Source organism: Lichenostomus cassidix, chromosome 2 (assembly GCF_008360975.1).
Source record: "Lichenostomus cassidix isolate B80296 chromosome 2, HeHo_3.0, whole genome shotgun sequence".
Lineage (NCBI taxonomy): Eukaryota > Metazoa > Chordata > Aves > Passeriformes > Meliphagidae > Lichenostomus > Lichenostomus cassidix.
In genome coordinates this window covers 89,967,939-89,986,968 of record NC_139482.1, presented here as the reverse complement: position 1 = coordinate 89,986,968, position 19,030 = coordinate 89,967,939, and the positions used below count along the sequence as shown (strand labels likewise).

Genomic DNA, 19,030 nt, shown 5'->3' with positions numbered 1-19,030 from the left:
TTCCTAGTATTCTTCAGACACAGACACACACCTGATGTGAGCACAACAAAGATTAGTAAGGAAAGAGGCAAAGAAATTAAGATCTTGCATTTGAACCTCTTAGCTCTGATGCATGACCTACAGACTAGCATTAAGTCCCTTGTTTACACTTAGCCATCCATGTAAGAGGCTAATCTGACTATATGCACTTTTGGCACTTTTCATCTTCTCAGGCTGACAAACGGATTTTCAAAAAAGAATTTTTCCCATTCATAATCTGCTGGAAATACTTACTGGGTCAAAGTCCAAAAAGTTTTGCTTGCTGGAATGATGCATCATCTTAAATTAATGCTAAAAATTCTCACTACTATTGACTTTATAAGGCATTGTGATGCAAATTATGGCTCTGCAGAGTGCTCACAGTCTCTAATCTCACCAATTCCTCTTCTGCATGCCTAAGACTTTATGTAGTGTAGATCAAAAAAGCATATCTGTATAAAATAAAATTTATAAAGCAAAGGTCCAAGATCAAATGATCAAGCTTTATGTACATTGCATCTGGTCTTGGTAACAGAAACCAGGAATAGGCTACAACATAAACTTTAACCCATTCTATAATTATCAAATATGGCTTTTGGGGAAAAAAAATGACTGTCAAGAACATGGGAAATTTGTAAGCACATATATGTATACGTATACATATATGTATATGCTTGCACATACACTCACAGAGGAAGTACTCAGTCTGAAAATTATGCAAGAATTATGCGGGCAGTTCATGCTACTTCAAGTAAAAAGTTTTGCCACATGAGTAGGAATTGGAAGAGTCTGTTTCAGGTCTTCTCTTTCAGAAAATTCAGAAATATTGCAATTATGGAACATTAAGGCAATACACACAGGCTTTGCTCTCTAACTTAGTTTTCTTTGCACATATGAGACATCTGCTTGGAGGAAAATGGGAAAATGTCACTTTTAATAAATATACAATGCCTATGGCAAATTAAAATTGTATTTGACAATCCTACAAAAGTACATAGGAGGCAAGTTTGTTAGTGCTGATTATCTTCCAGATCTTCAATAGATTTTCAGCAGCCATTAAAATAGTCATCTTCAAAGAACTTGTCAGGAGAAAAGTAAAATATGGTTATGTGGAACAAATTTCTTCATACAAAGATTCTTTTTACATGGTTTCCTACCCAGGATGATCAGTCTTTTTACAAGAAGAGTAAAATGGTTTATATCACATTTCCTACTGCATTTGAATATATTGAGAAATTTTCTGACAATATTCTTTGAATTGTCAAACATTGCATGTCATTTTGCATTTCTTATTTCCCAAGCAAATGCACTAAACTTTGTGGTTTAAATCCTGGATCAAGAAAGCAATGCATACATGGACTTTAACAGATTATTCAAATACAAATTATTCCATAATCTGGTAACATATATTGAAATTATTATTAAGAGTTTGATCTGGAGGCAAGAAAAAAAAGCAAAACAGCACAAAGATTATTATTGTTGTTTAATAATTTACACCTTGAGAACAGAGCATATGACATAATGAAACTGTGAGGTCTCATTATGCTACAATGACTGCCCAAGCCATTTCTCCATCATCTACCAAAACTCTTGATCTAAGCTTTAGTAATAGACTGACTTTATAAAAGAGCTCATCTTTCTTGGTTGGATTTTAAAAAAATAGCAGGATGAGAAAAATGTTGAAAAACAGTTCTAGTTCCATATCTTCAGTGTGTCTGGGCTTAGATGTCTGCAATCCAGTCAAGAACAAAAAACTACTGCCTGTGGAAAGGACAAGTTCTGCCCACAGTACACCTAACTTTCACTGAAATTGTTCCCAAAACAGCAGAGAACAACTGGAGAAAAGATCTCCCTTTGGCACAGAGCTTGTCTGAAAAGACTTCAATTTTAAAACCACTCAGAAAATAATCTCAAATCAAAATCAAAACCTACATTCTCAAAAAAGACTTCCTGGACATACCTAAAATAGAAAGAAAATGGACAAGTTTTCTATTGGTGGCAGATTAATTGTTGCAAGAACCCAGCATTGCAACCTGCTGATGCAATTGCTCTTCTAGCAACTCAGTGAGCTTGTATTTCTGATGCCAAAAGATCAGGTTCAACCTTTGAAACAATCCTGATGGAAGTAATGCAAGGAAACTGCAAAGGAGAATCCCTAGTACCCCCATGGGCAGGAATGCATATAAAGTGTTCCTGGAAGGATTTTGACTGGTCGGAGAGCACAGCGATGCAGACACTTTTGGATGCTACTGATGATGTCAGATTTGCCTCCTGTTTTCCTGATGTTTTGGTCTCAAGAATACATCCTTCCTGAAAAGCAGTGGATTATTCATATCCTTCCCATCCTTTTTCCATCAGCAGCGCACCCCTGAGTGACTGAGAAATTAGAAATTTCCCTCAGGTGGTAAACAAACTCCTATTTTGGCTTTTTAACACCTGTCTTTAAAATTACATTATTTTGGAGACCATACCTGCTTCAAAATGCAGCAGTCTAACTGCATACATAAGTAAACCTTGTTCTGGTCAAAAAAAGAGTTGTAATCACCTGTAAGCAATCCTTCTGTGCTAACATACATATCCAGAAATAAAAACACTCTAAACAAGCTCCTCAAAGGTCTGAAGCTATCTCTGACACTATTATTTTATATTACTATTAATGCATTTTATAATAAACACTACAATATAGTACATCATATATGATGCATATACCATACTATTATTGTATCTCCTGATGTATCAATATATTAGTGAGAAGACAAGAGACCATTAAGTGCATTATAAAAAAAGTTACAAGCTTTTTTACAAAAAAAGTTAATGAGAGCAATGTGTCAAATACCTCTGCAAAGACCTCTGGCTGTCTCATCTACTCTCTGCCCATTATGGGTGAAGAAACACTTGGACTTCTAAGCAGCTATTTGGCAAATCTCCGTATCTTTCATTTAGATAACACTTCCCATGACTTTCTGTGCTAAAAGCCATTTCTATGGAGATGTACAAGGTCATGTTAGGTCATAAATTGGATTCAATCATCTCAAAGCTCTTTTCCAATCTTGCTGATGTTATGCTTTTGTAGAACTCAAAAGGGTGACATAAAGTTAGCCTTTAAGGAAAAGAAGCATCCTTAGTTTTCTAGGTCTTTATATAAATATTGATACAGATAAGGCCAATCTAATCAGACCAGATTATAAAAAATACTTTGCTGTTTCACACCAAAGAAAAATCCAACACCTCCACCATCCATTAGCACAGTGAATCACACTGATGTCATGCTTCAGTCTACATAAAACATAAACCTCCAGCAGGAAGCCAACAGCTGCCTATTGCCTCTTTCAATGAGGGAAGAGACAAGGCACAGATGACTTTTTTTCTTCTTTCTCTCTGGTTTGAGGAGATTTTAGTTTTGCTTTGTTTTAACCAGTGTTTCTTGCTGTCCATTCATCAATGACACCAGGAGGACACATGCCAAGTGTCCAAGACACTGTCAAATGCTGTTCAGGAGCAACAACATGAAACAACCCCCTGAATAAGGTTTGTTTGGGACAGAGCATTCATGAGCTACATGGACAGAGAAGGAAGGCCTCCTGTTGCCCTTGTTCTGCCAGGAAACAGGGGCTGAGAAGTAAGAAAGTTCAGGGAAGGATGCCCTGGTCTGTGGTGGTTTTGTGTGACTTAAGAACAGATGACAAATTACATTTGTGGAGCACCATAAGATAAAGTAATAAATGGGAACAGGATGAAAAAATATGCAAAAAAGAGCGAACAATAACCAGAAATTTGTACTAGGTGCTCACGTGGGATCATGACTTCTCTCCAGCTCCCCCACCTCTGCTAGCCATCTTGGACTTTTCCAGACAGAAACAGAACCTCTGTCTTTTTGTTTGAGGAGCTGGAGTTCACTGCTGATAGCTGGGAAGCAAGAACTGTGATTGCTGCATATGCAGTGGGACCATATTTTCTATTTGATTACTTACTGTTCTGGTCCTCTTCTTCACAAAGAATAAGAGAAAATCAATCTAGTGGGACTTTTTTACTTGACAAAGGGCTTTGTTCATGTTCCCTAGAAAGATCACAAACCTCTCTACATGGGTAAGTGAATGCAACAGGCAGTGGTTGGAAGGCATGGAATTTGCAGGTATCCAGCAACAGCAAAGATGTACAGGGTAAGTGCATGTATCTATTCAAAACCTGGGAACAGAGCTGCATGCAACACAAACCAGAGCAGATGCAGAGAACCTCAGAAGAATTAAGCAGGGAGGGAAAGAGCATAGAGATAAAAGCATTTGTATGTATTTACATAGATTAAGCTGGGCAAATTGACAAGAAGCCAATATACACTTCTGGAAGTGGTTGGCAGCAATTGATTACAGGAAAAGGAGAGAAGGAAAATCATAAATATCCAAGTACTTCCAGAATATGTGCATTCATGCAGCAAGATTGAACAGCTGAAGAGAAGAAAGTGATTTTCCAGAGCCACAAAGAAAATCCTAAGACCCATGGCATGACTCTACCTTGACAAGCATGCTACATCAGAAACTTAAGAAGAAAAAAAATTAATTTACACATCCTCTGTTCTGGCTAACATTTCCAGAACACCCCAGGCACGTCTCAGAGGCCCCTGTCCTTGCAAAACAGCCCCTAACAGTGCTCCAGACAGTCTTCTTTCTCATGGCAAACCCCCAAAATCATGACAGCCTTCTCTAATCAAGCTTTTGTCTTAATTTTGTCCCTTCCTATGGTCTGTTTTTCTTTTAACACCATGGTAGGAATGACCAAGAACTGATTTCGTGTTCATTTCCAGAGACAGCAGTCCAGTCTCTTATTAACCTGTATCAGCCATGGCAAGGGTTACACACTCATTTATCTAGAGCATTTTTTTCTCAAAACTGGCAACTGTATTAAAGAAAGCAAGAAAAAATAATAGTGCTACAGATGCTTAGCTTATAATACTGAAAAAATGAACAAATTTGCTGGTCAAAAGGTTATCTTTGATCTACTAGACCCTCTGATGCATTTTCTTCATTTAAAAGTATGTTGTTGATTATGAAAGCATTTATACTACTGTCTTGTTACACATAAGATAAACCAATATATTTGTTCAGCACATAGATGCACACATTCCCTTCCATAAAAACCTAGGCGCTGAATACACTGCTGCAGTGCTAATGGAAACATACTGTTCCTTCCTCTTCCCAGCTCCTTAATTCTAGCAGGAATCTCTCATTTGACCTTGGAAAAGGCATTTCAATTTTTTTTGCCTGTGTTTTCTCATCTGTAAAATTAAAGCTGTAATACCTACTTACTTCACAAGAGGGACAGAGTTAAATTTAATTCATTAATGTTTTAAAGTGTTTTCAGACAAATGGATCAAAACCACTACAGAATGTAAGTTATTATTAAATTATGCTTCACTGAATTAATGTTGTTGCATTACTGTATCTGATTAAATAAGAAAAAAATATTCAAGTGACATCTCTTAGATACTTTTTTCCAGAGGATGAAATTGATGTTCACAAGACTACAGATGGACTCAAAGTCTTATTTTGGAGAAAGAGAGAAGGTGAGGAAATCTAGTAGTCAACAGAAGTTAAAGAGTCCTGGGGAGGGGATGATTATGAGGGTGTTTCAAGCAATTGTGAGGTAGAGCAACTTATGAAGCAGAAATTGTGAAGCAGAAGGCAACTGCGCCTTGGGCCCCACTGTGACACACCAGTCTCTGGAAACAATGCAGTATCTGTTCATCTCTGTGCCAGTGGGATAGGAACACCCCTCTGCACCACCACATTAACTGCTGCATTTGGCCTCCACTCAGAGTAATGAAGTTGAAGATCTGTAGCCTGGAGTTGCTTTCCCGGTGGATCCGACCACCTCTCAGGCACAGCTCAGATATGCTGTGAGTCTGTTCAGTCAGGGCAGCCAATCCCTCTGTGGTGAACGTGGCACATGAAAACTCAGTTGTAAAAAGGGGGATTTATTGCAGGAGGGTTGTTCATACCTGATGCCTCTCCTACATCTCCTCTTGACCTGATGCGCAGATGCCTGGTCTTGTCCTGTGATCTCACATCAGGATCTTGTTGTGGGGGGATAAGGGGAAGGAGTGTTTGGAGCAAGAGCTGCAGGAAGATGAGAAGGGTTTTTGACAGCATGTTGAGTTGCATGTTGTACTGGTGTTGATGCCGCTGGTCCCAATGCCATCAAGGCATTTCTTGTGGATGACAAGGAATCTAGGAAAGTAGTGATTAACATGCATATCAGTGTGATTGACAAGCTACGTTGCCTGCTTTGTGCTAATGTATTGCATGGACAACACCTATTCTAGGCTCACCAGAATCAGCTTACAGATTTAGAGCACAGATTTAAAACAGAAATGTTTAGTATCTTTCCTAATAAATAAAGAAAAAATGTCTAATAGATCTATCTGCTCAATAGACCACAGAGATCAGATTCTGGCTGGTGAGAAAATGTCTTTGCCTTGCAGGGTTCAAATGGATACTAGGCAACATTCTTTCAGACTGCAATAAGACCAATTAATTTGCTTTCCCATTCCTCTGCCCCCAGTTTATCACTCCAAAGGCAAGAAAAAAATAAGTACAACATTAGGTCTGATAACCTTCTGATAGTAGGATGCTATTAAATATACACAAACCGGGGAGCTCGGAAACATTTAAGCCTTCCAAATCTGCCAGCAAGACTGAAATGGAGGTTGCAAAGTCTAAGGTTGTATATATTTTGTGTCTTTTCTGACACCCTGCTGCATTCATCAAAGTATCCATTCTCTTTTTCTTTTTCCTTATCAGATCTGCAGAGGCTAGACTACATGCTTTATTACTATACCAGTCAAAGGTCACACAGTATTCTAAATGATGCTCCTTTAATTTCTTGAGAAAAATCTTCCTGATGTGAAAGCTTACCACAAAAGCAGTGATGCTATTTTTTTTTGTTGTTTGAATTCTTGCAGAACTGCTGCTGTGTAAAACATGTGCAGTAGCTCCTAGGATTAACTCTGTGTGATAATTCTACTTTCTACTGGCATTACCCACAAACATCCCTTCTCAATTTTCTTCTCTTCACCAAGGCACATATAAGCCTTTCACGATGGTTTCAGTTTATTTTTTAATCCATCTCATATTTTAGAGAACTGAAGTGCCTGAAGTTGATTTCATAACAACATCTGTTTTATTTATTTGCTTATTTGGCTGACTAGTAATTTTTAAGTAAGTTCCTAGTATAACTCTAACATATGATCACCCAGAATCAGCCTCCTGCTGCCAAAAATTATCTGTGTCCTTTGATTGAAAGATCAGCCACTTCCTTTGGCATTTTTATGCCAAATGTTAACTCTGGATCCCCTTTTAGCAGCAAAGAAGTAACATTTCACAGTCTGTTACACAGGGAACAGGCTACTTCTCCATGTAATTTGAATCAGATGATTAATTGTAAGGATCTGAATAACCTTATTTCTGAGTGGTAAGCGTGAAAATGTATTGTTGGAATATCCTCATCTAGGAGGCCACTACCTGATCGCTCCTGCAACAAAACAGTTTCCTTCCACCTCTCATTTTAGTGATGCCACATCTTCTAATGCTTACAACTCCACCTTACAGCAAGGCTGGCTGGAGGAACAATGTTGTGATTTATGTCTGAAAGCCATTTACCCAAAATAAACAACAGTAAAATAAAGTGTGCTCAGAGGTATAATTTGAGACTACCATTGTCATGGGAAGATAAAGTATGTAAATTTGTATTTCATTTAGGAACAGTGCAGCAATCAATGTTTCCAGTAATATTTGAAGTGACTGATTCAGCAGGCTGTTGCAGGGAAGTGGGGCTGTTTAAGCAGCAAGCTAATTTCCGGATATTGTTTTTAAGCAGAATATAGAACCTTATCAATAATCATTTGGCTAATTACAAGGGCCAGATGAAATGGCACCGGGTGTGAAAGAAAAGGTGTAGAGAAGGAAAGCGAGAACCAGACAGAACAATTAAGAAGATACAGTGAAAAGCAAGGATGTCAAGTCATGAGCAGAGTGAGAATTCAGGGTTTGCTGTCAGAGGTGACAGGAACATGAGGAGGCACAGAAAGGATGATCACCCTCTAAGCAGGTAAAAGTGTAGGTTTTTTATTGATCTCAAAATGAACTGATTCAAGAGGTTTCCACATTTCACTAATCTGACACAAAAAAAACCAAAAGAAAAAACAAACAAACAAAAAAAAAAAACACAAACAAAAAACAAAAACCCAAGAACCAGATATAATACTTTTAAGCTCTACAGGTTGAAAGGTTCATTCCAGAGGTTAAGATCTTCTTCCCTGCTATTTCACAAGGAGAAAGGAGAGGGAAGGTGGGGCTGTTTGTTCCGTGTGGTGCAGGAAGTACATTTATACCCCTGACATTTCCCTTCCTTTGGCAGCTCCACAGATCACCCTGTGCATGGAGAATATAGAAGCAGCAGGATAGAACAGCACAGCAATCACAAACCTCCTGTGTTTCTGAAGCTGAGATAGTATCTCCAGCACTGAAGCTAAGAAACAATTTCAGTGACATCTGGCAGAATTTGCCAGATGTTAATATGTGAATTCATGCATATTAAGATAGGAAAAAACACACAGTCTTCAACTGTACAACATTGAAGAACTGAGAAAAAGCAGCAGAAGTGAATTTTAAAGCAAAGAAAAAAAAAAACAAATCCTTCATATAACCATTTCTCAAGCCCACTTTGATCTAAACTAGTAAGTTGTAGCTCTTTCTTATCTGATGAGAACTTCTTAAAATATTTTTATGAAATTAAGGCAAGAGATCTTGCCTATAAAAATGTAAAAGAAATAAAAATATATATGAATGAAAATTTAGGGATGTCTTACAGCCAATGTAAATATATGACAACTGGTACAAAAGAATTAATGGTCCTAAACCCTCTCTAATATTCTTTTTGTTAAAATATATGTTCCCTTGTCAGTAATGAACATAGATATATTTAACTCTTGATGTACAGCTGAGGAAAACTGTCAAACTAAGTCAAACACATCAAAGACCTATAGCCAAGTAAGGAAAGTGTTTATTAACTTTGACTTTTGCTAAAGCTGGAACTCTGCATTTGTCTGTGTTGAATTGTAACTGTTTTCTCCAGACTGTGTCTCCAAGTCATCGTGATCATATTCAGTTTTAATTCCATCCCCCAGCTAACACCAAGGAAAAAATATCAACCCAAACTTATAGATCATGTCCTGAATTGCTGTGCAGATGTCAGATAGGAAGAACATGTTGCATTTTTACTTTTAGATTCCAGCAGAAATGTTCACAGATTATGGCCCTGAGTTTGCCTTTTTCTCACTTTCAGAAGGATTTGAAATGTATTACTCTAAACTACTCAATTCACTTCAGTAGCCATGCAACTCCTACTGCAAAAGCAACTTGAATCTACAGGATACCACCAAGAGTGAGCTACCAGAACATTCCATGTGGAGTCTTCAATAAACAAATTAAGCAGCCACTGCTCCCACAGACTGTTTCAGACCAATCATTCACTGGACAGAACACATCTATCAGCTTTCAGGCTCTGGTCACACTGTCGGAATTTCCTTGACATGATTTTGTGTTTCTTTTCTGTCTCACTCTCCAAACACTGTCCATACAGGTGCCTACCAGTATGCAATTGCTAAATTCTCATCTTAAAGTGTTTCAAGACAGAGAGTGTCAGATCCCACCTTGGATTCTACCACATGATGGTACCACCAGTGCCAGATGCCACTTCTGTGGCCTGTGAGAAAGCCACCAAGACTATTTACCCAACCCAAAACTTGCAAGGTGGCACATGCCTGCTCTGTGGGCTCCCCTGTACAGAGGAACTGAACAGCATCCATCTTGGTCATTCTGGATCATGGGGAATTTGACACCTGCTTCTCCTCAAGACTGCATGTTGTTTGAGGATATATTACTGCTGATCTTACTCCTACTAGGAGTAGTACTATTAGTACTACTCCTACTACTGCTATTACTGTCAGAAACATTAATTATGTAATAATTTTCTCCCTTTATATTGAAATGTCATTCTTTCAGATTTAAACCAACCATGACTTCCAGATTGGAGACTCTTTCTTAATAAACAGAAAAGTCATTTTCCTTTTTCCTCCATTTTCAAATTTTCTTCCATTTTCATTTCATTTTCAAATAATACACATTTTTCCACCTTCTCTTCTTGATGTCACTCACAAATTCCACCCTAAAAACATTTGGAGACTCATAACTGTGATTTTACCACTGCTGCTAATCTTACATATAGATTGACATTTGAGTCAGGTTTAATATAACAGATGAACCCAACTGCTGACTGGTTCCAGTTATGTTAAGATGTTCAGTGACTTGTAAAAATAGCAAAAAAAATTACTTCTCTGGCAGGCTGAGGAATTAACACCATACTGAAATACAGACCTCTTCTCATGTTGTTTTCTTTGTTGGGAAGGTCTTTTCATCCATCTGTTATTAAGAGTACTCAATACAAGAAAGGAATTTATGGGATGTGGAAAAAGGAACAGGCCATATGGGAGGACTATAGGAAAATTATCAGAGTAGGCAGGGATGTGACAAGAAAGGCCAAGGCCCACTTGGAATTAAGTATGGCAGAGGACATCAGGGACATCAAGAAGGACTTCACAAACACATCAGCAGAAAAAGGAACATTAGGGGAAATGTGGGGCTGCTGCTGATTCAGATGGTTGTCCTGGTGATGGAAGACACAGAGAAGGAGGAAACACTGAATGCTTTCTTTGCCTCAGTCTTCACTGCTGAGGATGGCTCTCACAACTCTGGGATAAGAGAAGACCAGAGAAAGGATGACTTCTCGTGGGTCGTAGAGGGTTGGGTTAGAGATTGGCTAGGCAGACTAAACATGTATAAATCCATAAAATCTGATGGGATGCACCCACGAGTGCTGAGGCAGCTGACAGATGTTGTTACTCTGCTGCTCTCCATCACTTTTGAAAAATCACGGAGAATGAGAGAGGTGCCTAATGACTGGAGCAAGGCCAGTGTTACTCCCATCTTTAAACAGGGCAACAGGAAGGACCCGTGAAATTACCAGCAAGTCAGCCTGCCCTCCATCCCTGGAAAGCTGATGGAATGGGCCATTCTGGAGGCCATCAACAAGCATGTAGAAGAAAAGGTGATCAGGAGCAGTCAGCATGGATTCACCAAGGGGAAATCATCATTGACAAATCTGAGAGCCTATATCACGACATAGCTGGATGAGCTGATGAGGGGAGAGCAGTTGGTGTTGTCTACCTCGACTTTAGCAAGGCTTTTGAGACTGCCCTGTAAAATCCTTGTAGGTAAGCTCAGGAAGTGTGGGTTCAATGAAAGATCAGTGAGATGGATCTGATTGAATGGCAGAGCTCAGAGGGTTGTGATCAGAGGATTAAAATCCAGCTGGAGGCCTGTAGTCAGTTGTGTTCCCCAAGGTTCAGTACTGGGTCCAGTCTTATTCAGCTTGTTTATCAACAACCAGGACAAAGGGAAAGAATGCAAAGGATCATCAGCAAGTTTGCTGACGATACAAAACTGGAGGAGTGGCTGATACACCTGAGGGTTGTGCTGCCATTCAATGGGACCTTGATAAGCTGGAGAGCTGGGTGGAGTGATGTGGCTAGCACAGCTTTTTCCCATGAGAAATTTTCTTGTGTTTTATAAATAAAGATAAAGTTTGGATGTTGTTGGAACAGTATCCCAGAACTTGGGCAGTGCAGGCCTGGCCAATCAGGCCTGGGGGAAGGCTTCTGACTGACCAATCTGGGTGACTTTTGAGAACTCTATATATGTGATGAAATCAAAACAATAAAGGTCATTCCTTCTTGCCACTGAGAACTGGTGCCTTCATTACTCTGCTAGCTGCTCAACAGCGACAGAGTGAAAACTAATGAGGTTCAGCAAGGGCAGATGTAGGGTCCTGCACCTGGGGAGGAATAACCCCAAGCACCAGCACAGGTTGGGGCTGACCTGATGGAGAGCAGCTCTGCAGAGAAGGACCTGGGAGTCTTGGTGAGTGACAAGCTGACCATGGGCAGTGCCCTTGCGGCCAGGAGGGCCAATGGGATCCTGGGGTGCATTGGGAAGAGTGTGGCCAGCAGGTTGAGAGAGGTGATCCAACCCCTCTACTTGGCCCTAGTGAGGCCACATCCGGAATACTATGACCAGTTATGGACTCCTCAATACAGCAAAGACATGGAGCTACTGAAGATGGTCCAGTGGAGGCCACAAAGGTGATGAGGGGTCTGGAGTATCTCTCTTATGAGGAGAGACTGAGGGAACTGGGCCTGTTTAGTCTGGAGGAGAGAAGACTGAAGAGGGGATTTCATTAATGCATGTAAATATCTCCAAGGTGGATGCCAAAAGAATGGTGCCAGACTGTTTTCAGTGGTACCCAATGACAGGATGAGGAGCAATGGCCACAAACTAGATCACAAAAAGGTTCCACCTCAATGCGAGGAAGAATTTCTTTGTATTGAGGATGGCAGAGCACTGGAACAGGCTGCACAGGGAGATCATGGAGTTTTCCTTTCTGGAGAAGTTCAAAACCCACCTGAACACATTCTTGTGTGATCTGTTCTGGGCAACCCTGCCTTGGCAGGGGGGCTGGACTAGGTGATCTCCAGAGGTCCCTTTCAACCCTAACAATTCTGTGATTCTGTGATTTATCTGCCAAACGACTGCTGCAACACTGAGTGCAAGAGTTGTGAACAATTCATTCATTTACTTCCTCATACTTTTGCAACATATGAATGGCAAAATGCATGTTTGCTCGTAACTGATTAACATCAAACCATTTTAATTTCTACTGTTCTTACAGAATTCAAGAATGTTGTATATGGATTATAAGAATGTAATGTCCCTCCTTGTCTTCATTCCACTATGCACTTTTCTCCCTTGTCTTGCCATCTGTTTAGGTGTTGGGTTTTTTTAAGCTCTACTATTTCACACTACTAAGACTGCAAATTTCAAGCCGAAAAGGGAGTTGAGTAACATGCGTAATTTTGACTCTTTTACATGGTTAAGTAAAATGTTCAATCTGTAGCAGTTTTAATTATCTTTGAGGTTTCCTATTAAATAGTAAATCTAGTAACCTCATACTTAGCTCTTACACAGAGGTTTTCATCACAGACAAAGCAGGAAATTATCAATCTGTCAGTATTTCAGATAGTCCTGAAATTCCTTCAGTGCTTCCCACTAAGGCTCAAGTTAGGTTATCTTGCTAGACAGACCACAGAATGGGAGAGTCTGAAAGGGATACATGGGGAATCATCTAGTTCAACCTCCTTGCTCAAAGCAGGATCAGAAAAACTAAGTTGTCCAGGACTGTGTCCAGTTATGTTTTGAGAATGTCCAAGGATGGAGACTACAAAACATCTCTGGACAGTGTTCCAGTGTTCAACCACTCTCACAGTAAAGTAAAACAATAAATAAATTCTTATATTCAGATAGAATTTTTTGTGTTTCACTTTATGCCCATTGCCTCTAGTCTTAATGGGCATGAATAAGAAGAGTATAAATGTTTCTTCTTTACACCCTGCCATCAGACATTTATAAACATCAATAAGCTTTCCCTTGACCCTTCTGTTTTTCAGGCTAAATAATCCCAGCTCTCTCAGTGTCTCCACATATGAGAAATCCTTGTACACTTGCTCCAGTATGTCCTATCACTGTTGTATCAGGGTGCCCAGAACTGGCACCCCAGGTCTGTTCTCACAAGTGCTGAGTAGACAAGAAGGATCACCTCCCTCAACCCGTTTGCAGCACCCTTCCTCATGAAGCCAGACCAGAAGGCTGTTGGCCTCCTTTGCTGCAGGGGCACATTGCTGGTTTTTGGTCAGCTTGTTGTCCACCAGGACCTTTAGGGTGTTCTCTGAAAAGTTGTTTTTCAGCTGGTCAGTCCTAGCATGTACTGGTGCCTGTTGTTACTGCTCCCTGTGAGAAGGACTTTGCACTTCTCCCTGTTCAACAGTTTCTGTTGAACTTTATGAATTTCACTTCTTCAGCCCATCCAAGTCCCTCCCTGCATCAAGGCACACACCCCCAGATTATCAGCCATTTCTCCCAGACTTGTAGCATCTGCAAACTTGCTGAGGGTACAGTCTGCCCTATCGTCCTGATCACTAATTAAAAGGTTAAGCAGCACTGGCCCCTGTATTGATGCCTGGAGTACACCACTGGGGTCTGATCTCCAGCTAGACTTCGTGCTGCTGATTGCTACACTTTGAGCCTGCCAGTTCAGACAGCTTTCAGTCCACCCCCACAAGCCCCTACTTCATCAGCTTGTGAGCTCCTTGATCACTTATGTTTGTTGGAAGTGATCACCAATGCCCCCCAGAAACATCCTGAGCTGCTTGTGCCCTTCTGTGCTGTCCCTCCAGCAGACATGAGAGTGGGACAAGCCGCCCATGAGATGAAGAGATGATAGCTCAGTATGGTAGTTGCACTTTACCTTCATACTAGTGAGTCATCAAATGCCATCTGGTTTGCCTTCTTTTACATACAGTATTTCAAAACTAAATTTTGAACCACATTTTGTACGTAATGTGTTCGAAACCACTTAACCATCTTGGTAACCCTCTGCTGGACTCACGTCCTTATGGCAATGTCTGATACTCAAGAGCCCTTTCAACCCAATCTTGTTGAGTTCCCTCTGTCTCCAGTCATCAACCACTCCTCCAGTCTGGAGTCATCTACAAACTTGAGAAGGGTGTACTCCATCCCATCCTCCAGGTCAATAATATAATAGGGGAATTACACAAAATCAGCTCCAGTGCTGGTTGATCTCTGAAGGACACTGCCCAGTCTTTCCAGTCTTTTGGAGGGATATACTTAGTAAGGGGGCTAGGCTCTCAGTGACATGCTTTGGAATTTAAAAAGAGTATTTAATAAGCTGTTTTTCTAATTAAGGATCTGTCTCTGTATTTTTACTGACCCATAAAATTCAGTTTAAATATATTGTTACACTACATTACTGTTTTCAGAAATTTTGAGGACTCTGATTTACTTAATTCTTTAAGAATTATTTGCTCTGTTATACACACAATTGCAACAAATATTTCTGTTTCAGCACAGTCCGACCTACATGAATTGCAGTTACTAGAGGTAAATTGAAAAGCTTCAAAATAAATACATGCTCAGTGTCTTGCCATTATAAAGAAGAAGACTAAAATAAAGTTTCAAATAGATAAACCACATACATAAGTGGGAAGTTGTTAAAAAGGTATATTTCTTCAAAGTCAAATGGAACAATATAAAGAAAACCTCAACTCTGCACAGGACAAAAAGGCAGGAAATTAAATTTCACTGCAAAACGGTTGACAGGCACTGTGGTCCTTACTTGACTGCTACACATTATGCATCTCTTCCCTATTTTGCTAATACCATCCATTATGTATTTTGAAAAGTCATGAGCCAAGCTCCAATATACCATGAAACTATGATGAACCTATCATCATAATAAATTCTTGTTGCTTATTTACCTTTTAGATTTCAGAATGCACTCCTATTACCTTTTCAAGTTTTACTCTGTAACCACACAAGAGACTGCATGTCTATTTTTAAATGAAAGCATTAGAGTGGCTTCCTGACCATTCATCACACTACATTCCTCACCGCCCCCAGTACTCACTTCAGAGCTCTCTCCTACTTCATTTTTTTATTTTGTGCTATGGAAAGTGTCCAAGACATGAGCTTCATTTCAAGGACCCAGAGTCTTCCCACATTTCCTTATGCTCCAAAAGAGCCAGAGTCAAAAGAAGTGAAGGATGATCTGGGACAACCTTTACGTGAAATAATAATGGAAGCAGCAATTTTATAAATCAGTTCAAGCAAACTTGAGGAACTGTTACAGGAAAGAACAGTCTGGGTGTGACCCACCTCTGCATTATGCATTGGGCAATGCAAGAAGTGGACTGACACTCAAGTAAGACAAGAAATATCAAGAATCTATGTAGATATCCCAGTGAAGACAGAAACCACTGTCATGAGTTTCTACTTGTGGAGTCTGTGATAAGAAATATTTCCTTGACCCAAGTAAAATGCAAAAGTAAAAAAAAGCTTGGGGGTTTTGCATTAGGGGAATTAAGTTGATTAAGTCTTCTGAAATGTGGTACTTGGGATAGACCTCCTCTTTCCGATCAGATCCCAGCTGTGCAAGTGTCTCTTCCAATTGAGTCATCTGCAGGCCTTTGACCAGTTTCATCCCCCATCTCTGAATCCCTTCTGTTAGGGCCTGTATTCATATTTATGATGGAGTACAACTCATATTCAGATATATAATTAATTTATCTGTTTATAATATTGTATCCATGATTTTCCATTTCATTCATTATGCATTGCACTTTGATTTTAATGTGTTTGCTTTTGTGATGCATCTGCCCACTAAGTGGGAATTTTAATTGGAAACTAAGCTTGAACTCACTTAGAATATTTGAAATTTAGCATATCATTTTATATTATCTTACCAAATTAATTACATATGATTACATATGTGTGATATGAGAATCTGAACTATGGCTGAAGTACCACAGTGAAGATAAATGACAAATTGCTAAGTCTGGGAACAGTGACTGTGATTAGACTGTCAGAGGATCAGTGTTGAAACAGTCCTGTTTAACATTTTAATTTTTGTATTGAAGACATAAACAACTGGTTAATTTGCTGAAAATTTGCTGATGTTATTAAGCTGGGTTCTACTGAGAATACTAACGAAAGCAAGGAAATAATAACAAGGAACTGAGTTTAGAAATGTTTTTGGGAAATAACAAAAGAGATTAAATTTTCAAAATGTGAAATCATTAATTAGCAAAAGCATCCTGCAAAATTAAAATATCAATAAAAAACCCAATCTGAACATAGTTCTAGAAGAAGCACTGGAAGCAGAAAATTAGATAAATGTGAATTTTACAGTGGAAGTAAAGAGAACATATATTAGGTAACACAGGCAGCTTCTGGGAGGTAGCAGTCCCTGAGGCACAAAGACAGGTTGCTATTAGTGGGTTTACTTCTCAGATGCTAAATGGATGTTCTGTCATGTAAAAACCTAGGTAGTGTCCAGGCATTCCATTAGGACAGAGACTTGAAGGTATTTCCAAGATTAAGAGGAGACTGCTTCATGAATAGGAAGGAGTAAAAAAACTATAAATGCACAGCTTTGCAACGCAGCTGGTCAACAAGGTCATGATCTCCATGTACCTGAACAGCACAAACAACAAATCCCTTTCTATACAGCCAGATGCACAGTGTGATTCATTTGACTAAACTTACAGAGTTATGCTGAATATTATGGGTTATTACAGACAGTGGAAAGAAGCAGACTATTCTAGTAGAGGATTCATTGCACCCTAAAGCAGACATCTAAATGTCTTGAGTGTAAAGGCTGACCAACCCAGACACACATATCTAAAAACAGGTGTGATGAATCAGACACCAGCTTTGCATCCATCGCCACTTCTCAGCTCAGTTCAGCCTTGGTGGGCCCTATCTATACCCTTGTACCCTGGTTATGGATCAGGTCTCAAGAAGGCAACTCCATAAGGCTAAACTAGCAGTACTTACATAAAACTAAAAGTGAAAGCACTCTCAATAATGATCAAGGCAGAAAACTCCACGAGTTAAGTGTAAATAAAAAGCAATGGGGACAAGGATCATGGCCTTAAGCCAAAGGAGAGTAGATTCAGATTAGATAGTAGGAAGAAATTCTTTACTTTAACGGTGGTGAGGAAGTGGAACAGGTTGCTTAGAGAGATTGTGGATGCGTCACCCCTGGAATCCTTCAAGACCAGGTTGGATGGGGGGCTCTGAATCTAGTGGAAAGTGTCCCTGCCCATGTCAGGGAGGTTAGAACTAGATGATCTCTAAGGTCCCTCCCAAGCCAAACAATTCTGTGATTCCGTGATTCCACGAATGGGAGCTTTAGAAATATCATCATTTCAAATTACCTAATTTTATTAGCAGTTTCCTTGCAGAGACTGAAAGAAATGTCTATAAAGCAAAAGAGCTCTCATACAGGACAGTTGAAACACAAAGCAAGAAAATAGTAATTTGGATTTTATGTTCATGACTAGCCATGATCCCACAAATTTTCCTTTAGTACTACCTAACTACACATATTTACACATACAGGCTTTCTAGGTAAATGAAGTCAAAGAACAAAACATCTATTGTATCTTTTCTATTGAGAGAAATGTGTATTTATATATACAATGTCCTGTAAATAAAGATTAACAATCTTGCAATGACATGTGAAACACTGTAAAATCTTAAAATGTCACTTATTTCTCATGTTGAGTTTTTGTCATCAAGAGGAGAGGTTTCAAACTTCTTTTAAACACAAAAGGTCAAACTGTGCTTCTGCCTGTCACGAATATTCAGATTGAGACAATTACAGTCTAAACTCCTTATATTTTATGAGAACAATATTTTACCATACAGTCTGTATCTCAGCATCATGCCAAGAAGGAAGAGTAAATGTGTGCTGACAACTTAAGGGCAGGGCAAAATTTCTAGAGACACTTTTACCTTCGTATACAATTTTAAAATAAATAGGGCCCTTTCCCTGTATCAGATTTGTATCCCATTTGCTCTTTGGACCTCAGCAAGTCAGTAGGAACATCAGAGCCAATTGCTATGGGAACCATGCTTCTACAATGTGAGGTTATAGTGGGAGTCAAGTAGGGGAATGGAGAATGGTGATACTCCCCTGTTCTCTCTCCAGAAAGTTATTTTGATGAATGGTATAACTCCTGAAAATTCTGCTTTGCAGCAAGAAAATAAAAGCACTTCCTCCATTTATCACAGCCAATAGCAAGTGGCAAGATGAACATGATCCACAATCAGTATAGAGATCACAGTGTGATCTTAAGTCTAACTGAGAGCATTATGTATTAAAACTGATACAAAATCAGCAAAGTTTAACCAGAAATAACATGTGAAATTGCCTATTGGTACAACTTGGCAAAAAAATGAAGTAAATTCTCTTCACCCTTGGGAGA

The 19,030-nt window shown here is 39.3% G+C and overlaps 1 protein-coding gene and 1 long non-coding RNA gene across 3 annotated transcripts in view; one reads left to right on the top strand and one right to left on the bottom strand.

Annotated features, from left to right (window-relative positions):
• GABBR2 (gamma-aminobutyric acid type B receptor subunit 2) overlaps window positions 1-19,030 on the bottom strand; it is a 457,467-nt gene that overhangs the window by 414,182 nt on the left and 24,255 nt on the right. The window lies entirely within an intron of this gene.
• LOC146441742 (uncharacterized) lies at window positions 5,699-8,726 on the top strand. The gene is made up of 3 exons (XR_014850031.1): window positions 5,699-5,908; window positions 6,494-8,118; window positions 8,428-8,726. It is a non-coding gene; the product is annotated as an uncharacterized LOC146441742 (long non-coding RNA).